Genomic DNA, 23498 nt, shown 5'->3' with positions numbered 1-23498 from the left:
CGCTCGAGCTCCCGGCTCCAGCTCTGGCTCCGGCTCCTTTGGCTCAGGCTCTCAGCTCGGCGAGGGAGTTGGGGCTTCCCAGGGTCTCACGGATGTATCACGTCGGGGTCACCAGTTGTTGCTCACCAGCCTGGGCTGCGGCACCAAGGACGCTGTTGCATCCTCCGCAGCCAGGAGGAAATGGCCTGCCTCTTGTAGGCAGGATAGGTACCTTGAGTTGAGTAGTAGTAATTAGTAGTTCATTATCTTCAACTCAGTCCAGCTGGGTAAGAATGATTGGTGCCATATCAGTGTATCTTAGCCATGTTCAGATAAGAAAGAAAACCCCATACGTATGTGGTTGAATAACAATGCTAACATCTTTAAGCCCTGAAAAATACAATTCCAGTCTCCTTACAAAAAATGAAATAAATTACTTGAGAGATAATAAGCAAGCTAATAGAGCTTTAAGGTATCTTAGTCTATGGAATATATTGTCCATCTTATTCAAGTGTGACAATAGTACCTACTTGTCTTTAAATTATAGCTATGCGTTTGCCATCACTGTCTTCTCTGTTGCCTCCTTGATTCAGAAACTGAGGTCCTAGTTTCTTCTATACACCACATGTACTGACACTCTTCTCAGCTTATGGTAAAGACAAGAACTGGAAAATGAGGAGATTCATTGAAACAGTCACGTAGGGAACACACAAGAAAAACTCACAAATGATTTTCAGGCCCTAACTTGACCAAGTCAAAAGTTTCTTCTTCATTCCCATACCACGTATCAAGCACAAAAAAAAACCCGAACAAGTACTCATGCATGAATTCTTTGCAGAAGCAGTATCTTTTAAGCCACTGGTACCAGACCCACACTTGGCTCATAGACCCCCATGGCAGAGGGGTTGGAACTAGATGATCTTTGAGGTCCCTTCCAACTCTAACCATTCTGTGATTCTATGACTTCTCTAAAGCAACAGACACTTCTATCAGCTAAAGACACAAGACCCTGGGAATCCTGGGAATGTCCATGAGCAAGGAAGTCAACAAGTAGACACAGAATACTGCACAGGTTTACCTCCATCCCATACCGTCTAACTACTATAAAAAGAAAATTTGTGTACAACATGTATTTTAAAGGGTCCTGAAAGTGTCTAGCATCTTAGGACCCACTGACAAATTGTTCTAACAATAGCAGGTCTCCCCCTTCATTAAAGTAAACTGGTATTGCATCAGGTTAAAGAAAACTAACGGATTAACACACGAATAAATCAACATTCAAAACAGATGAAAAATTATGAAATGCTGTAATATTTTAACAAGCTCAATGCACATATGATACGTGCAGAAAACAAACTGAAGTTTATCCTTTCAGATATTCTTTTCTACTACTACCTGATGTATGCCAGTATGCTCCCCAAATCTTACTGTTTCTAATGAAAACAGATTTCACTTTATGATTATATTTCTGGAATCAGAAAAGCGTAAAACATCAAAGACCCATCATGTCACTAACACGGCTGTCAAAAGATGATGCAGAAATTCTTATTACAGTGCATTGGCCTGTTTAGTTCAGTTATAATGAGATGAGGCTTTCATCATTTCCATTTTGGAAACAGTTTCATCATTTGCTGAAATTCACTCTTAAGGTATTTTTGGTCCTAAAATACAACATTAAGTCTTCTTTTCTTCAACTTTTCCTTGCCGCTCTCAGGATTTATATTTTACATTACTGAAAACAATCTCTGCCTTTCCTGAGTGTTTGTACCACACAGTCACTTGCATATGGTTTTCCACTGGATTTCTTAAGAATAAATATCTCAGCTACTGTAACTCCCTATAGAAAAGTTTAGATTGAAGCCTGCTAAGTATCTTACCTATTTGGATTATATTTGTTTTTGCAATAAAAAGGGAAACCAAATACCCCTTTTTTTTTTTTTAGCGCACTACCTCTTCACAAAGAGGTGACAGAGTCAAGAAATTGGATTAATGCAGTCATCTGGTTAAATATGGCAATACTAAGACTTACTTTGCAACATTTACCTTGAAGAGATTTTCAATAATGAAAACTTGCCTGTTATGGTCTACCATTTCAATAGTACTACCTGAACATCAGCGTTTGAAGGCTGCAAACTTCAGTGTAAAAAATTTAACAGAAAAGCAGCGCATCCACTGGTCCATAGGCTCCACAGCAGACATACTTTAGCATTCCCAGGATTCACTTTCATATCCAATATCTAGGAAAAAGCTTTGCCAATCTTATGAGGCTGTCTTTCCTCTAACCTGTCAGCACCCTTTAGCAAGGCTGACTTCAATTCTGCCCTTGAAGCATGTTTCCAATATTGTCGCCAAGATGCACAAAATTCATTCTTGTCCTGTATTTCTCTTATCACAGAATTTCTGTAGACAATCTTCAGTCACTACTGCTGGCATAATGTCTTTTGCTTTCCAATTACATTCTTCAGCAACACAATAGAATACAGCCCCACAGATGAGTCACAGCTGTGCTTCTTGTGGTACCAACAGCTACCTTATGAGGCTATCATCAGTTGACACAGATACCAATCTAACAGGATATTGGCAATGTGACCTGCAGATATACTGAGCTTTAACTTGTGAAGCAGCAGCAACATACAAAAATGAGCTCATGATCAAAAATTATTTTTGTGGAACCAGAGTGCGTAAAGCCGTTCCATAGAGCATTGCCTTGCTGATGCCCTTGAATCTTTCCAGGCTTTCCTAGGCCTTAACAGAGAGAGTCTTGACCCAGACGAATGAAAAATGCTACAGTGGAAGTTTTCCATTCCTTACTTATTATGGTTAGTGTCCAAAGGAGAGTCGTGCCTAGAAGCACTTCAGATTCCCACCAAGCTACAGCCATGTCATGGATCTTGATTAATACACTACTTACTTAGAAAAAGCATGTTTATGTCACTTACTGAAATGGTACAAATTTAATAGTCTAATTACTCCTAGATGCCAGTAATGTCAGAAATAGAGTTAATCCAAACTTTGGCTAATATAAAGAACTAGCCATTAATTTTATCAGGGATATTTAACAGTTTTCGCATACAAGCCTCTATTTTTTTTATATAATAATCTGCAGATCATCAAGAGAAAAGCCTAGTTCCTCTTCAAAATAAAAAAAGCTCTTTTTATTACTATAACTACTTTTGTTGGTCTGTAGGCTACTAGTGTAACCCAAGTCATCAAAAATAATCAGAATAAATCAAATGGAAGTTTACTGTCAAAAGGTATCTTTGTACACAAATCTCCACATTCCCTAGAACAAGGCAAAGCAAAATAAACATCAAGTCTAGTAAGAAGGCTTCACTGACCTTGCAGATACAAAACCCCTAATACACTAATGGAAGCAATAGTGGCCCAGACACTTAATGTGTTAACTTTTAAGAAGCATTGACAGCTTCCACTCATCCCCTGAGCATAAGACTTTATTGTGCCACTTGAAACAATACTACCTCAGAACTGGTCTATAACAATGGTTAGTAGGAAAAGTCACTGTAGAGCTTGAAGGTGACCATCTTTCAGTCCACAGGCAGGAGAACAAAGTCATACCGACACACAGGAAACAACTGTAGGGAGTCCTTGGTATTCTCCCACATTCAGAAGAATTTGTAACATTTCCAATCAAATATCTCTGCCTTTCATATACATAAGTTATTGTATACTCCTCAGAGTATTGAATTGTGGGGTTTTGGGGACTTTTAAAGCACCTCTCATGCTTTGGCAAGTACTGCAATAAATTATAACTGGCCTGAGAATCTTTAAAATGTACATTTTTTTGGCTGTCCCTGTCCACATTAAGTAACTGCAGTCTATCATGTCTGTTTCATAGCATCTGAGCACCACGGACAAGTGAATAATTAGCTTTAGCAAGAATACCCAGATTTATGTTAGGTAAAATTTAACTCCTAGAAAGCTCAGCAACTCAAGAGATAGATTTCTTTCTTCATGCAACACTAATCTCAGTTCATATTTCCCATGTAGTTAAGACAAATTGGTGAAAAACGGACATGATTTAATTAAAATCTGAAGCCTTCATAGAGCTTGTCTCCTAAATGAAATTTCTAATGAAAATGAAAGAGACTATTTCTAAAAATTGCAAGCACTAGATTTTTTTTTATTTTTTTAATTTTAATTAATAAATAACCTATGAATAGAGTCGTCCTTGTAGTAATAGAGGTAGACAGGAATTAAAACTTTTAGGATCCTCCTGCCCAACACAGACAACATGTTAACACAGTATTACTCTATAGCTCTACAAAATCCACTCCATGTAAAAGCACTGAATGAAGGGTAATGGTCACTTCATGCTTCCGAAAGTAGCTGGCCCAACACAGCGAAAAGAGGTAGCCCAGTATGTGGCATACAGTTTTGTCAGCATTTTTATGTAACAAAAAAACCAATATCCCAACAATAGGCGTTAGTATTTGTTCTGTGAAAATTCAGAAGGTTGACATGTTTAGTTTCCTGTCTGTCTCCTACCCTGAGGGATAGTAAATAAAAATCAGAAGGTTAAATATATTTTTTTCCATGTTTTTTTCCCATTGTTGCATTTCAGATGTGAAATTAAATTTCTTTTAGCACACAAATATAAGCAGGTGATTTCTAGTTTGTTTTCTTTTAATGCTCTTACAGACATAAAATCAAGTACCTTAGGGTATGGCTTTCAAGCAACATTTTTTAATTTTCTTCTTTTGTATGGATTCACTCTTTGACTTTGTAAAACATCAGTTAAAAACTGCACTCCCAGGACTTTTGCAGAATACAACACTGTGCACATTAACGCAGAAAGCCTCTGAGAGAAAAACACCTCCCTCTGCCAACACTAGCACTCAGATTTATATCCAGGTTCAAACAATATCTCCTACAGGGAAATGTGTAGGCCATCCAAGTTAAAGTATGAAGTGGAAATAAAGAGAAAGAAAACCCCCAGCATAGCAAGTCTTTTATCATAAATCATCAGCTACAGCGAGAATGCAATATGAACTCTCCTTTTATTAAATGTCTCTCAGCATTCACAACTTCATGACTGCAGTAAACTGTGTTTGTAAGAAAAGGACATTACAAAAAGGTCACGAGCTAGTACCTAAGCATGCACACAAAGACTCTTTCAGAGTGTAACATCAAACCTATACAGAATTGATGAAGAAATAAGAAAATTAATCTAAAATATAAAACCACCAACTATGTTATCTCTCTCATTCATCTTCAAATGCATAAACCAAAAAAAAAAATGATACTTAAAATATACTCACTGGTTTATAATTCTAGAAACCATTAAGCAGAAGTTACCAAAGGTACTTTTATTGGTACTATCTCAGCTCCAGTTATTTGTAGGTCACAACTGCATCCCTATTTTAGGGCCTTCCTATTAGGCCATCCATATAGACCTCAGTGATATGCCACCTGAAATGTTGCTCTCCCATGCCAATAGCCCCACATGCCTTTTAGTTCCTCCTTTCAGCTATACTCACCTCCTTTTTACTTCTCTTCCTCTGCAACATTGTTTTTCCCCATTCTTTTCTTCCACTATAAACAACAGTATCCGTGTCCTCCTTATACTATTCCCTCTTGCAAAAGGTTTTTGTTTTCAGTCTTCCTCTACCTCAGTTTCACTCAAATATTCTATTTTCTCATCTTCCAGCATCCCTCTCTACTAACTAATCCAACACGCCCTGTGCCTGTAAATCCCTAATTCCATATTAATTTTGGTCCTTATGCATAACTTTTCTCTTACTTGTCAAAGCAGCAGGATCCTCAAATGAAGTTCAAAATAGACAGGTAGGCATGTTCAAAATAACAAAAATATTTTATCATTTACACCTTTTAATTAAAAGAGTAGAATACTTTAACACAGTTTTGTAGCTGCTAAAAAGTTTTCATGGTCTCAACTACCTTTTCCTTCCATAAATTTTCCACTAAGGGCCATCAAACAGAAATGCAAAACCTCTAGCTCAGGAAGTCCAGAACTCTAAAGCCACTGAAAGCAAAAAGTATGAGGAAGTATTGTTGCTGTCCATCTCGTCCTCACATTTATTTTTTGCCATCTGCTGTTGGCCGCTATGGGAAACAACACACTCAACCAAGACATAGGTTTGGCGTCATCAAATAGATACATGCATTCTTACATTGTTTTAAGTTTTGTTTCCAGAGGAAATGCCAGTCCAGCAATCATGTTCTCCATTTGTCTGCCTGCCAGTTCTTCATGTCCCAATACAATTTTGGAATCAACAAATTAATTTCTGCAAAGCTTTCAGAGATTATTTTATTCTTACAGGTTTTGTGCAAATTTGGCTGATGGGTACAAGAGAGACCCAATGGTCACTGGTGCACTAAAAGCACACACTGTTCAGCAGCAGCAGGCTTCCCAGCCAGCATGCCTACACACAACTCCAACTGGAATTTGCCAGTGTTGCCATCCCTGTGCTGGATTGCACAGGAAAGAGGAGCAGGAGAGCTGAAGTTACTCCATTATCAGATTGTGGGTGGAAACTATGAAAAATGAGACAGAAAAAAAGTAGAAAAATCAACTTCAGTCATGAGTCCACACAAACAATTTCCAGGTTGATCTTGCCAGTTGCCTGTTAAACTCTATTGCTACATGAGAAGGCAGGGGTACTAAAATAACCAATACTGAGAGAAACTGAAATTACATCAACTACATCCTGCTCTCCATGTTCAGGTGCTGAGCTTGAGGAAGGAGACAGCATAAGCATGTCCCTCTGTAGGCAATACAGAGGGGCAGCCTCTTCACCTGTGAATGTTAGGACATGTACACTCCGAGGATGAATGGATATGGAAGATAGCTCTCCAAGGTAAGACAAAAAGCAAGTAGCATTGAACAGACTGAAACAACTGCCTGCAAAGGGGGTTTCTTCCTAAAAAAAAAATAATCAGTCACTGTCATGACAGAGCAACAGGAACAGTAGTATTTGTAACAGTTTCCTGCAGATCTTACACACGTGCAACAAACTTCCAACTTGGAATCAGTCTGAAGAACCAAAGATTTCAAAGAGTTTTTCTATTCTGCCTTTTTTTTTTTTAATGAGGCAGGAGGAGAATAACTGTGGCAAAACAATCTGTATTTCAATGATTTCCTTTGGTATCATTACTGGAAGGAGATAAAAGCTACATTAATACTTCAAAGTATCTATATTCACTTCCAGCACCCCAAATGAAGACCTATTTCAGAGTTCCTAAGACGTTTATTATTAGAACTAAATGCAAACTAAGAAAACAAAGTTATTTGTTGCTTTCAGCTAGCCTCCTTCCAAAATATAAATGAAACAAAAATCACTGCAAATGGCAATTCTGTTGCAACAGAAAGTGACAGACTTTCAACAGGATCTTGATTCCAAGTGTGTAAAATAAGATTCTATAGCTTAAGTCTGAAGAGCCACTAATAGTAAAGCATAAGTATTTGAACTAAAGAAAAAAAAGAAAATATCCCCCCTCTGTTGTGTATTATGAATTAGAAAGCCAGCGGAGTAAACTGTTCTTTATTTAATGAAGATGCTGTACTTTATATGCAAAAGCACACTTCTGGTTTTTGCAGCCCACCAATAACAAACAGAAAACATGCATTATTGATCAGTTGTCGTCTTTTGAATTAAAAACAAGTGTTGAAATTGTCCACACAGTTACTATGAATTTCAAGCTTTTTCAGATCACTGTAAAGGCAAATCTGGCTTCTAGAGTAGAAAAAAAACACAAGATTTTTTTATTAGAATTAAATTTTTGTAGCAAAAAAACATAAAACCAAAACCAACTGACAAATACAGATGGACAGCAAGTGACAGTTTCTGGTGATAAATTGAGGGTCTTAATGATGTATAAGTAGCCAAGGAGCAGAAGTTATATGGATGAAAAAAACTTGCAGAGAGCACAGGCATTAGCTCCCCAGTCTCCCAAAGCTGTAAAATATCAAGTTGTCTTTCTCAGTAGAAGATTTTCCAGCTCTCTTTTTTCAAACTAAATTTCCCTTTTCACAGGAATTTCCTTCTGTCAAATTATACAAAGACCCTAGACTGCTTTCTTGGTTCCAGTAAAATGCACATTCAGTAAGTGCTTCACTGTTTCTACAGGCTGCATATGGAGCCTGTGCATCTAATTAAGGACACTTAGCTCAGTCACTTGATAATATGACACCCAGAAGCATTAAACTGCTTGACCTTAATCCCTAGTAAGGTCTCCTGCTTCCAGGGCTAGTCACCTTACTAAATGCAGCTGGAGTTGATTAAAGCCAAACAGTTCTGACTGAGCTACAAAATACTTGCCTTTTTGCTTTCCCTTCTCCCTGTCACCCTCCTCTACATACACCTGCTACAATCATTGCTTGCTGTGGTCACCCTTTCACTTATTCTTTTCTCTTCTCTCACAACTCACCTCTGAGAAGGTCTCCCCACTCCAATCCCATGAAATCCCCATCTATAAACTACTTCTGTACTACACCCAAGCTTTTTTCCCCTCACCTTAGGATTCCCTTCTGCTTTTAATAATACCTTTTATGCTTTTTCTCACTCCTATGCCCACAAATGAAAGCCTTTTTTAGTATCTTCCTATTATTCTCTATCCACTGAGAAATGAACACATTTTAACAAATCAAGAATGCATGAAAAATTCATTCATGTATTTGTACAAGTCTTTTAAGACATAATTATGAATCCTTGATTTGCCATATTTTAGAAAATGTCCAATTAACAGCAGAAATCCTAATTTGTAAAAAGCAAATTGACCTACTGTACTGTTCAAGATGGTATCTTTATTTAGAATGAGTTTAGAGAGGAATCCAGAAGGATGTTTAAAAAATAGACAATATACCATTGGGAGATGTTTTATTCATAGAGACATTGTGAGAAAAGGATTGAAAGCATTGAAGATGACTTAATTATAATCTTGAAATTAATGAAATAATTATGTCTTTCTCTAGGCAATGTATGAACTTGTAACATAGGCTGGGTCAGTACTGGACTACAGAATTAGAAGTAACAAGATTTCAGATCTATTCCACTTTTTTCCTGGATTTATCTGGTTTGTTTGTTTAAAGCAAAACCATAAAACAGTAGAAAAGATCCATTCTTTTTTAATATGAATTCCATGCAATGCTGGAACAGGCTGCATTGTTTGATCTTTAGGCAACAGTACAGAAATTCAACAAAACAAAACTGTGGAAGTTCATTTTCCACATAAAGGTAAGGATTTTAAAACGAACGAGAGGCAACCTTTTATCCACCCCAGAGCAAGTATGTAGAGTGGGGAGGAAGTGTAAATAAACTCCTCCTTCATCTTGTGCCTTCCTGTGGAGCACAGCTGCAATAGTACAAATACTAGCAGAAGATAAAGCGACTATGACCTGGCATAGGAAGAAGTTGTTAATATACAAGAGAGGCCAGAGTTGAACCAACTCAAAGGCCTACTAGAAATGTGGTCAAAGGCTGCTACCTAGCAATATCTATAAGAGACATCATAAAAGGCACTTTTAAGCATTCTTCTTAATGTCCTTGGAAATATTTGGTAAAAACTCTAGAGTTGCAATTGTTCTGAAAGCTGCAAGTCTGGCATTAATACCTTCTGCTTTTTTAGTTACAAACAAGGATATAACGAGGTGATATAGTTCAGTTGGAGCTACTCTCTTCTTCACATCACTTCTAAACAAAAAAGTATAAAATGATTGATTGGGACACATTAAAAAATTTACATATGCAATGCCGCTGTTGCTTTTTATAACATGCAACAGGCTGCATTTCAAGTTAACACAGGTCTCAGGTTTTGTCTAGTCTTTCTCGGACTTAGGTTTGCCTGTTGAACTACAGCACTTGTCTGATGACAACTGCCTAGTTTGTTTTAGGCTTTGTATGACTGTGGTGTTACGCCTATTGTTTTATACACATATACATTTCAAACTATCAGACAATAATAACAAATAATTATTCTGTGCAGAATGAGCTATGATCCTAGAATAATAATGCACTGTAAAGGAATACAGCCATAGGATAACAGCAGAGGCTCTGAAAGCGTAGGCATAAAATGATAACAGATGTCAGACTAAGCAAGTACTAGTCAATTACTGGTGAAATGCAACGCAACTTTAGGAACAGGATAAGTCTGGTTTTAGGAATAGTGTGAACAAAGATCAAATATTCAATATGTGTAAAACGATTTGCAATAAATTCTGATGTGACATAGATTTGCAGACCAATGACACAAGAACACAGCATAAAACATATTTAAGCATATAAAGAACAATCACACAAAACTGACTTCCAAAGTAGACCCAGGAGCAAGAAGCCACCAACATCATATTGCTCCTGGTAGGGAGCAGAAAGCAGCTTCCCACTAACCAACATCCTCCTTCACATAAAAGACTGGGACGCTGAATTCTTATAACTGAGGTTGGGGTGCTCGTACAGAGAGTTTTTCTTTCCCTTATAGTTCACACGCATCACAGAGGTTAACAGCCTCTCTGACAAAACCACATATGATCAACCTGCTTCAGTTCATGCAAGGAAAGAGAAAGGAAAACCAATCAAGCATCCATTTTAAATTTTAAATGTTAAGCATTTAACATGAGCCAGAAGTGAAATGCAGAAATTTCATTTGTTTTTCTCACAAAGGCTCCAAAAAGTTGAAGTGTATAGCAAGGTTTTAAAGCAAAGAAGGTAAAAAACCCAGTCTGTTTACTGACTTATTCTGTACATTGGACATTTGGGATTTTATTATAGTTTTGGCCTAAGCTAATTTACCTGGAACTGCTATTTAATTATTCCATGCCTTAGTTTGCCCATCTAAAAAACCAAAACCACATACTCTCACCTCAACAGCCTTGGGAGGTGACTTTGATATTTTTTAATAGAAATGCAAATTCATATTGCAGGTTTACAAATTGCAATGCATTTCAAACGACTGGAATATAAATAAGTCTTTTTTGATCGTCCAGGGAGAATTCTGGAGACTTACTGTTCTCAAAACTAGATTTTCAAGTTTAAAGAATATCACTTCAGCAACTACTCCCATTATAATGTGAAGTGTCTTATGTTTTTCTTATTTGTAAACAAGTCATTTCTTTTATAAAGGAAAAAAAAATCACTCTTATTATGCTGCTTGAGGCATGTAATAATGCTTCATGTGATTTTTGTCTTTTTTTTTAAATTTATGTTAGGATTTACAACCAAGTAAGATACAGCCTAACACTTTCAAAAATCATAGTATCATATAGGAAACAACTTCAGCCATTCAAGATTCTTCACTTACTACTTCGCAGGGAGAAACAAACAAAAAACACAACAGACCAGCTGGGCTAAAATCTCTTCAGTTTTTACTCTAACCCAGATGTAATTTATTTTTGAACGGGGTGCAAAAAACACACAATTTTTGGAGTTACTTAAGTATTAAAAACATAAGTAAATAAAACGTTTCAGTTATTAAAACTGCCTCAGATGTGTGCAGGAAAAACAAGTATGGAAAGTCCATCTTGCCAAGAGGAAAGAAAAGGTGCAAAATAAAGGGAACTCGTGATCATTCTCTTCTAGCACAGCTAAAAAGAAATTGTCATCTACTTTGCAACCATTGTACTTCACTGCAATTAAGCTATCACACCTGTCCTTAAAAAGAAGGTATAAGGACACATTGCATCAGATATATTTATCACAGAATACTGTGGACCTGGCAGTTACCGTGGGGCAGCAAATGCACAATAAATTGTTACCTTGACTGAAATTTGTACCACAAAGGTACTGGTCAGCCTGATTTATTTTAATAGGCCTCTGAATTACACATAGCAGACAGTTGGTATCATAGTCATGCTGAACCTGGAGAACAACTTGTAAGGAAACTAGTCCTGCTACTTAAAATACCTCCTAGCAGTCTAGCAAGATCTGCCCCACATCTCTAGGTGAGGTACATCAGGTACACTATTCACTCAGTACCAACAGGACTTCTGTGTTTACTAATTCTGTGTCTTACTCTGTTACAAAGCTTTGACAATCAAGATTTAATCAAGTCAAAAAGTTAGATAGAAAGATCCAGTAATTTCCTAGTGAAGTCTCTATAGTTACTCATTAAACTTAATAATCTTAACTTATACATTTTACTTTTCAGTTTTCTATCTATTGTTTTAAACCAAGGAATCATGGATACCTCATCACCCAGCTACTGCATTTTTCTATGTTTTATATTAAGAAGTTAAGAATCATCACGGATGCCAGTCATGCTTCTTGGAAATCCCTTTGCCCTTTCCCATCTTGATTTGAATATCAAGGATTCTAATTAGTAAAATTAAGTAGAATAACCAACATTTTTTATAGAATGAGAATATTGATAAGGTAATATAGCTAGCAAAATCAATCACTTGAAATGTCAAAATTAAGAACAATACGCAATTTCACACAAAAACTTATGTAACAATGACTCAACAAAATAAGTGTATAAAACTTATGGATTTTGATGCTAGGGTGCACATGCTTGCACAGAGCTATCCCCCGTGTCCCCCAGCGCTGGAATAAAGGAGTGCCTGTTTATCTACTTTGTGTAGATGAATTTTATTCCCAGCTGCTAACAGTTTCGCTGGTAACACTAATTAATATCCTTCATCCATCCACCATATCAGTGCATAATATGCAGATCAGAGCAGCTGAGAAAAATTGAATTTATAAATGTCTATTTTTAAAAGTCTGTTATTTTTAAAAGGTATTATCATCCCATCACCTTCATCCCATCCACTAAGGCCATCTGCAAATTCTGTCGCTCCATGAATGCTCACATACAAACACACTGAACAAAAATCTCAGATGATGTTTAAAAAAAAAGTGAATGGGCAATACTGCAGTGTTCAGAAAGCCGCTGGTAAAGGCACAGCTGTACGGAGATGACTGGCAGGAAAATGAGACCTTTAGAATTAGGGAGAAAAGTTTTGTCTGTTTTGGCACGTAATAATTTTCACTGAAAGTATTTTTTGAAACCAACATGATCCCTCATATTTAATGATGTTCCTCACAAACCCACAATAGTGGAGCATTGCAGTGGGGGGTTGGATTTTTTTAAAATAACTAGTTGAAGTTAATGCCATTTTAACTGAGTTTTGGAGCAAAGTTTTATCGGAGAGCTAATTACAGCGAGCTGAGAATGCCTCCAGTTTAAAAGTTACTTAATCCCTCCTGGTAGAGCTGCGAGTGCTGACTTTCTTACCCTCTTTCTAAAGTGCAAGCTGTTAAAAACGCTAATTGTCTGAATTCACAAAATTCTTCCTTCAAAGAGAAATAAAACGGTGTTGAAAGGCAGCTTTTGAATACGATCTTCATTCTAAAGCAGCCTATTTAGAGAAAATGGGATCCATAAATGTCAACACCACCTGTAGTCTGCCTGAAAATGCGCCTGCTTTCCGACAGCAGCATTGATAAGCCACAGGCACACTAGAACAAACATCCCTTACATTATCTGTTAGATAAAAGTTGAAGGAGGTGGTTGTTACCAGGAAGCTTTCTGTTCCTAATTTGTTTCAACAGAAATCTGCAAATACAAGTATAAGCATCAAACAATGCTAAATAAAATGCAGTAGATTAACATTTTTCCCTAAGAAGCCAGGAAATTTGAGAAGCCTTCTTGGGTTTGGTGACAATCTCTTTTAAACAGTGCAAGAACATGCAATATTAAATGCAAATTGTCTTCTGAGTGCATTGTGACCACGAGAAAAAGCTGTATGACACAGTATACAAGAAGTAGACATTCTGACTAACTCAATATTGTCTTCTACTTATAGAAAGGACATGACAGAAACAACCTTTAGGCAGGCACAACACCTTAACAGAGGTTATGAAATAAAGGCATTTAGATAATATTTTACATGAAGCCATTGGATATTAGTTATGGTTATTGCAATTACAAAGAACTAAATTTTGGTATTGTGACAAGCACAGCTAAAAAGAACAAAGAGGAATAGCTACAGCTAGTAGTTTTTTGTCTGCTAGAGACTTCCTGGGAGAATTTTTAATAAGGCATGTAATTTTTCTACAGAAGTTTCTGTCAATAAGTCATGATGAAACAAAACGGTGGCTTAAACTCAAAAAAATAATAAACACTTCTTAAAAAAAATAAAAAACCCACACAAAGTTGTGAAAACTTTTGTGGTCTTTTTGGCACTGAAAGGTAATCATAGCAATACAAAGGGATCAAAACGTGATGTTTAGCCAACCTTTTCCTACTATTTGTTTTTTATTTTGATTGCCAAGTTATTTGTAGGCAGAGGAAAAGAAACCGACTAAAGAGAATGGAAATCTGAATTCAAATAGCATCGCAGTCCCCTATTAAAAATTCATTACTACTTGAACAGGACAATTTCAATATTGTTTTGCATGAAAATCTATTGAGGGGAAGAAAAAAAGAAAAGTAAACACAAGATCACAGGAGGTACCATGCAAAAAGTGAGATCAATGACCCATCCAGATCAGTATCTTACTAAGAACGGCCAGGACTTTTGAATAAGCAAACCATATGGTAGCAGATTCTTACAGGGATTACAAACACACGGGAACATATTGCAGAGAATATATGAAGGGTTTTACCATCAGGAACCACTCTCACAATCTCAACCTGAAGAATCACTGAAAGGTGGTTTTGTTTTGTTTCACGTTTTCCTCCTTCTCTCCTCTACAAAAGTCAATATATCTCAGCCACGCAAAGTCTGAAGCATTCATGCAGGTCTTTTTTTCAGACTTTAATTCCTCTGTGGTTGCCAGAGCTGAGTGAAAAAAGATCTAACGTACAATTTAATACTACCCCACACCAGTTCAAGATCGTTTCCCACAGTATGTTAAGTGTACTGTCCAATTCAGCTTCAAATAAAATCAAGCCACAGGGCTTCAAAACCACTTCAGACAGATTATTGCAAAGTCTAATATGTTTTATTGGTTCTAAGTAAAAGGCTTTCTTTCATTAGCTTAATTTAATTCCCTCAGTGAGTTGCTATTCTTTTGAATCTACCAAAATATTCCAATTATTCCACAGCAGTTATAAAAGAGCCTTTGAATACCTGTTGATATTTCCTTTCATTTAGCCAGTCTTTTAAAATTCCAGGCCAAACTCTATTATTGTAAATCATCAAAAGCAAAATTGAAATTAACCACAGCAAACAAATCTGGCATACCGCGAGAATCCAGGTGGAGGTAGGATTAAAATGATGGACAACACAGAATACACATCCATTATGCCTCACCTGTTCATTTTGCCATCAAAGGACGGCAAAGGATGGAAATTAGTTCTGTTTGAAAAGGTAATAACACTTCTTATTCTGTAAAAATCACTTGGGAAGTACTTGCAAATTTATTGTGGTTGTCCACACTCATATTTGAAATTTTTTTTTCCTCCTTTCTCCATACAACTAAAGTGGTGGTTGCCTAAGTTTCAACCAAGTACTAGAAGGTTAACTGTTCCTGAATGTTAGACAGGGCTCTCTTAACCTGCTTTCACTAATCTCAGAGATAAGATAAACGCATGTGAAGAGGTTATTTCTATCAGTTCTCATTTTCTCTTTCAATTAGCAGAGAGGCCTGCGCTTCGCATGCACCAATTGAGCTACTTTCATTCTTTTTACCTATTAAAAGAATTGTAAGAGTCTCTGGAGCCTTGAGCCATACATAAAATCAGACATTACTTTGACACGAGTGAAATTCTCTTCATTTGTGTTTTTTTTCCTAAACGCTTCTGTGATTTTTTTTTTTAAATCCTCTTATCACATATACTCATTAACGATATTGATTTAACCAAAACCAAACTCTTAAATAGCTACTGAATAAGCAGAGCAGAGGCAAAAGCACCTAAGGTTTCCTCTGTCCCAAACAGCCCTACTTATATTTCTCAATACCTCTTGGAAAACCATGTGATTTGTAGGTACAGTTGAAAAAGTCAGCCTGTATCATTTGCTCTAAGACTGTTATAAAGGACATAAACCAGCAACGGTTAAAAAGAGAATCCTTGATTTTGGTATACAAGAAGAGGACATTTGCCAAAAGTGTTATATATTCTGACTCCAGCTTCATAGATCCATATTTCAACTAATGTAGATCTGAAGCTGCATTAACACAGCACAACTTGAATCCTATTGTAATAATTACTTCATCAAGTTCTACAGAAATGCTGGAATCCTACTAAGATTGATATATTTTTCTGAAACTTTCCATACAATTTTACTGCAGAATCCTCAAATAAAATTGGACAAGATACTTCAGAATAAAAATATAGTATTTTTTATCAACTTCTGGAGAGTTTTTCCATTGGACAGATTTCTTTCCCTTCTAACTTTGACTTTGCATAATATCAATTTCTCTTTCTCCTTCTGACATCCTCTATCAGCTCAAAGTCAGATAAAGAGCAAAAGAAGGAAATAAATTCTCAATGTCATCTTCTTTAGCTGAAAGGTCTTGCCAGGATATGGATGAGCAAGGATAGCCTTCCTCAGCATGAAGAGGAGACAGATATTTGACACTGAGATTTTTCAATGTAGACAGAGTCTGGCTCAAAACAGAGACTGACATTGCTTCAGCTGCCAGTGGCTCAGAATGAGGGATCCTGATTCTCATTTCAGAATCACCTGTAAGGTTTTTGGATTGTGTTACAATTTTCCATGGTTTTGACACTGAAACATATTCATATAAGCAAGATTACATAATTGAGTGTATTAATTCTTCAATCAAACAATTGACAGTCTTGCACTTGAATATTTTTTGAAGTCTTGAGAGGAAAGCTTATTGTGAAGCTTAATTCTTGTGGTACAATGTCAGTTTCAGAAAGATGATTTGTTCTTAATGCAGAAAGCTTTCCAAAAAAACATGTTGCAGCCTAAGAAAAATAACATAACAAAGAAATTCTTAAATATATCTGGTCAAAATAAGAACTACCTTTGGTGGTAAACTCTCATAGACAATGCAAAATAGATACGACTTCTCTCTCTGAGGAACACTCCTGAAGTGCCAAACAGACTGACAGCATGGCCAACTGTTTCATTAAGTTGTAAGAGACAAACAAGATCACCTTCAGTAGTGTATTGGGTTTGCATGGCATGGTTTGGTAGCGGAGGGGGCGACAGAGGTGGCTTCTGTAAGAAGCTGCTAGAAGCTTCCCATTTGTCCAATAGAGCCAATGCCAGGTGACTCCAAGTCAGACCAGCTGCTGACAAAGATCAAGCCCATCAGTGACAGTGGTAGTGCCTCTATGGTAACATATTTAAGAAGCAGTTGCAGCTGGAGAGAGGAATAAGAGTACACAAGAGAAACAACTCTGCAGACACCGAGGTCAGTGAAGAAAAAGGGGGAGGAGGTACTCAAGGTGCCAGAGCAGAGATTCCCTTGCAACCCATGGTGAAGACCATAGTGAGGCAGGCTGTCCTCCTGCAGCCCATGGAGGTTAACAGTGGAAGACAGATCCAACTGCAGCCTGTGGAAGACCCCATGCTAGAGCAGGTGGTTGCCTGAAGGAGGCTATGGCCCATGAGAAGCCCGTGCTGGAGCAGGCTCCTGGCAGGACCTGTGTACTCACAGAGAGAGGAGCTCATGCTGGAGAAGGTTTGCTGGCAGGACTTGTGACTCTGTGGAGGACCTGTGCTGAAGCAGTTTGTTCCTGAAGAACTGCACCTCATGGATAGAAGCCACACTGGAGCAGTTTGTGAAGAAACACAGCCTGTGGGAAGGATTCATATTGGAAAAGTTCGTGGAGAAATGTCTCCCATGGAAGGGACCTCACACTGAAGCAGTAGAAGGATGTGAGGAGTCCTGCCCCTGAGGAGGAAGGATTGACAGAAACATGTGATGAACTGATGGCAACCCCCATTCCCCATTCTCTTGAGCTGCTGGGGGAGAGGAGGTAGAGAAATTGAGAGTGAAGTTAAACCTGGGAAGAAGGGACAGGTGTTGGTAAGATTTGGTTTTATTTCTTATTATCCTACTCTGATTTGATTGGCAATAAATCAAACTAATTTCCCCAAGTCCATTTGCCTGTGATGGTAATTGGTGAGTGATCTCTCCCTGTCCTTATCTCAATCCATGAGCCTTTCGTTACACTTTCTCTCACCTGTCCAGTGGAAGAGGGGGAGTGATAGAGCATCTTTGGTGGGCACTTGGCATCCAGCCAGAGTCAACCCACCACAAGTAGTTTAAAGCATTTTTCCACTTAGTCATATATTTATATAAAACTTAGGGCAGAAACCAGGCATTTCAAAATTCTAGATAAGAATATCTCATGAGAATTAATGTATTTTCAGCTTCCATCTGTGAGGTCATTAAAGCTCCAATCTGTTCGAAACCAGAAAGCCAAGCCCAAGTGGAACTGTCTCAATCTGATTTTCATATATCTTAGAGATAGTTACCCAAATTTCTAATTTAATAACAGTTTGGGTCAACTATAAATGCTACATTCTAAAATTGTCAGGCTACTTGCTAGCATAACAAACCAAGATTCAGGTTTCAAATCTTTGTTGCTGGAGGTTATTTAAGAAGTGGGTGTTTGCTCAAGTCCACTCCTGTTTAGAAAAATTTAAATTGTGCAAGCTTCCAAAAGGGCAGAGACGAAATTCCAAGGCATGATGTAGACTTCCAGGCTGGGTCCAGGAAGCAGAACATTGGTGTTAACACAGTGTCAGCCTTGATCTGGTGAGCTCCATCTTGCTGACCCTGCCTCGCTACTCCCACTGCCAGCGCCCGCAGGCACAGGGCTCTGAGCTCACTTGTCACAGAATGGTGTAAAAGGGCTTGGAGTTGCTTCTAACTTAGCAATTAAAGAGGACAAAGTCTGCCTGTTTAAAAGAAGATTTGGGCTAATTTTCGTGCCTCAAAGCTGTTTCCCTCCCTCCCCAAGCTTCTATCTCCTCTTCTATAACTTTCCGGAAAAAATAGACTTAACTGGATTTCTTATAGAAATGTCAAAGGAAAGGTTAAACTGCTCCTGTCTCATTCATCAGAATTATTTTCTTCCTCTTTTCATGCTTTTTCTTTCTGTGGTACAAAATAAAGTAGCAGATGATTTGAAATAGCACCAAATGACAAATACAGGAGTTTTAATTCCAACCAAAGAAATCTGCAGTTAGATCATGTACAAAAACCCGTAGCAGTTGACACTAGAATTTTTTTCTTTATGTATCTGATTTCTGACGTTCAAGAATGTGACCTTCAAAATTAATTTCCTTTTGAGTCTGATTTTCTGTTCCTTCTTGTTTAACAGTTATTAAGTATGTCATAAGTACACATTGTACAAAGTACAGAACTACCATAACATAGACCTTACTTCATTTTTCTCCATTTGTTCTACCTCAAGTTTTCATCTCATCTGATGTATCTCCTTCAAGGTGATATTTAAACAAAGTGCTTTGAAGTTAATAAAACGTTATCATATTTATTTATTTATTTTAAACCAGCACCTGCTATCACTCAAACTCTGGCTGTTGGTTGTACCTTCTGTGATTTCACAGCAGCTGACTTGAGCTGAATTTGGCATATCTAAGCTTTTAAAGCAACAGTCACCATGCCTCATTCCACTTAATTGCACCTAATGTGTGGGGGGAAGAGTTGTAGAATTTAGAAGCAAGAGAATGGCATCTTTTGTCTTTACTAATTAGGTAGGTTGTTTTGGTTTGGTTTTTTGGGTGTTTTTTTTTTAATATGCTGAATCAAGAAGATATAAACCAGGCCCATGATGAACTGTAGTGACTTACTATCATGAAACTGGACAAATAATCATTGAAAGAGTGGTTCTCTACATGAATACATGCAAGGATAAACACAGAAGACACTTACGGTGTCAGTAAGTGCCTTTAGCTGCCCACTTTCCATTACTTAGGAGAACTTAACTATTTCCAGTTTCCATCTGAAATTCAATTCCAGTTCCAATAGCAGAGGCAAGCAAGAGAGATGAAAATGTAAGCAGCCAAATCTAGCTTTTGAGTTTCCTAAATTGTCAAGAATCGAGATCCAAACTTATGATTTAATGACACAGACGATGTATAATATACATATATTACAGCTGAAGGATTATAAAACTGAGTAAGTCTAGTTTCAAACACCTTTAAAAATTAGGACATTAAAAGGAGTTCAGTGCGTGAGTTCCCATGTCTGCATAATGAGAAGTTGTTTGCATTTTAGAATTTATTTTTTTTACTAAAGAAGTGATTCACCTATAAGCTGCATGAAAAAAGCAAGTAAATGATTTTAGAACTGTTACCTGAACATACACTCTGCCACTACCTAGCTCAGGAGATATACACTTCTCTCCTAAATTCAGCCGTCCGGATAGTATGGTGTCATTTTTACCCAAGCTTTGTTCACAGAAATCCTGACAGTCATACCTACAGGAGCAGTAGCTGGCATACATTTTATTTGTACCCAAAAAGAACTGATGACAACAAACCTCTTAATTTATACACCTAGAACCCCTGAGTATTGAACATGTACAAACGTACATTGTAAATGTACAACATTCTCCATTATCTTTGCTTCTTTCTAAGTGTATTAAATTCACCTAATAACTTTTACTTACGTGACCTGGATAAAAATGAAAAACTAGGAAATGCAACAAATAAAATACAGCTATATTAAACACAAAAGTTACTAGGCCTTAACATAAAACATTTAGCCTTGAGAGGAATGACAGTAGGCGCTAAGTCCTAACCCATTCCTATCTTCTTTCCTTCTCTTGGAGACTTCACCTTTTACTGCACTTGCAAAGCTCAGTAATTGTATAACAGGGACATGTTTGTAAGAAAACAGAACTTAAGGACTCCTTTATTTTCCCAAAGAGTGGTGAAAACAGTCATGGTATTTCACTGCTGTTTATGGTCTCTGGAAACAAAGTCAGGTTTCTTTTCCAGAGGAAAAAGAGAAGGGAATCTTTTACTGGGATTTGTGTCTTGGAAAAGCGAAGACGTAGCCTTAAGAGAAGTCAAATTCTAAACTCAATATTCCACTCAAAAAGCTGATGCAGCTACTAATTCTCTAAATTGCCACAAAACTAGAATGTCCATGGCCCTGAGCAATGGGTACAAAGAACACAGTGAGCCTTATCCTCAACAGCTGACCTACTCTCCTTACCCATACATAAATCTTGCCTATATCCAACGTCACCAGGGCAACAAATTTAGCTCTTTGCAAAATTATTTCCAAGGAGTTAGAGACAAAACAGAAGGAAGAGGCTTCCCATTAGCAATTATAAAAAAACAGCTCCATTTTAATTCTTGAAAGCTACAGAGGCAAACTGACTATTGATTAAACCCAAGGAGCAGAAAGGTGCCACTGGCACAAACAGAAAACTATAGTACCATTTCAGTAATCCACAACAGCATGGTGTACTCTTTCCACTCCTTTCTAAAAGAAAGGCGGCTGGGATAAGGCAGAAAAGCCTTTTAAGTGTTTTAAGAGAACCTTCAGAAAGAGAAGTACCTCAATAGTTTTATTGTGATGGGGCTAGGCACCACAAAAAGCAGTTTTACCAGAGTAAATTAGGAAGAAAGTTATTGAGAGCCAGATTCTTCTACTCCCAATGTTACATTTATTACCTGCACTGCTGTAATGCCCACGGGTATCAGTAAGACGAAGACCATGTTGTAGTAGCCACTGTTAAATATTTATGGGCCCTACTCAAGGATTAAGACACTCTTGAAAAATTAAAATAACTTACCTACTCCCAAGTACAACCTTTGAAAGCTGAATTGTCAACATAAAAGCACTTTCAGCTACTTGAATAACATACAGAGAAGTGAAAAGTACCATAACCCAGATGAAAGATGCGTCGCTTGTCAGTACCGTTGGCTTTTTTATTTTAATCCCTACAACTTTTCCTACCTCTAACTAGGAAATAGAAGAGAAAGGTACATGCTAAGGGGCTCAGAGACTCTTCATTTTGCCTTCCCACTCATAATCTTGAGATGACTGTCAAAAGTTTTTTAATTTCCTGTGCTACGGAGATCAGGTTAATCTTCAGTGATAGGTGTTAACAAAATCCTATAAGCAGAGCTAAATTCTATGCACTGAAACTTAAAACCATTGACATCCATCATTAGTAATTATGCCTATGCCTAAATAAACCTTTTTATATGACAATCACTACATATGTTAACTATAATTCTGGAGTGCATGTGTTACTACTGAGTTAGAAGTGTTGAGCATTTACAATTTGTTCTGGGCAGGTAGCAAGCCTTTTGGTTTTAGAAACTCTGGGTCTTTCCAGAATCTAAATGTGAAATTAATATGCAAGAATTCCAGAAGTGAAAGTTACTCATACGAAAATCCCTAAAAGTTATTTGCATGAAGATAACTGATCAGACCCAATGAAGGCTTTTCATCTCACTATGCCTAGACTACCTTCACTCTTGAATTTATTTTCACTTGTAGAGACTAAAGTAGCACCACAGAGTCCATCAAAGCCTCCAAATACTACTCACAACCATTAAGAGAGACAGATTTCATTATGTGGTGTTAAGTATTTGTTAATAGGTGTATTTTCCAGCCTCTATGTTATCTGCTTGTGATACACTAGTACCTGAAAACATTCACCCTTGAGCAGTTTACTGATTTAATTTTCTGTTCCAACATACACAATGAAGTCTTTCCTTTCTCCTGATGTCTCATTTGTTGCTTTAGACTCACATTCAGTTTTCTGTGAACAGACCTCAAGCCAAAAATTAAGTGTGCAACCCAGTCAGAAAAGAATACTCAGTACCTAAACACAAGAAAGTCAGGCACCACATATAGATAACCACAGAATTGTCAGAACTGTTGTTCTGTCTATAATGGTCAGTATTTCAAATATTCCCCTCAGACACGTCACAGAACAGAAATTCTGCAGAACCTTGAATAAAAGAGTATCGAGGACTACAAAATCAATTCCTAACTCAGCATTTTAACAGTCTCATTATTATGCCAGATTTGACACATGGTACGCCTGTATCGGCATTCTAGGACTTCAGAAAAAAAATCTCACATTTGTAGCCTCCTTTTATACACTGGTCAGCATTGCAGAGTGATCTAAGAGTGCCAAAACTGAATTCCTTTTGGACATATCTAATCCAAAAGACAAACTCCAAGATCGTATTTTATGCTATCAAACCACCAACAAACGATTCACAAACTGAATCCCCGAAGTGTGCAGAGCATGGACGTCAGGTTCTCAGTACCATAATTTTTGACACTGGCAATCTACTGTGCTGTATTAATTTGAAAGACAGCTTTAACGTCAGCTATGATGTCAGTTTTTGAAATGCATGCATGTTTCTATGCCGTCATTCATAATGACACAATACTGAGCAATGTTTGGCCCTTCATGCAAGTTCAAGTAAACTGCTTCAGTTATGGAAGAGATGACTCTCACAAAGTCAACATTCAATCAGAGCAGAAACACATTTGCTTTATAGTGCGTGCAATTGTTTGGCAAAGAAATATGCATGAGGAGCACTTGCTTCTAATCCAGCTTTTTCTGCTGCCTTGTTGTGGTACCTTCTACCTTTCTGCAAGTTTAATTTCCCGCTA

Source organism: Tauraco erythrolophus, chromosome 13 (assembly GCF_009769465.1).
Source record: "Tauraco erythrolophus isolate bTauEry1 chromosome 13, bTauEry1.pri, whole genome shotgun sequence".
NCBI classification, from domain to species: Eukaryota; Metazoa; Chordata; class Aves; order Musophagiformes; family Musophagidae; genus Tauraco; species Tauraco erythrolophus.
The sequence above is the reverse complement of the archived record's forward strand: the minus strand, read 5'-3'. Positions refer to the sequence as shown.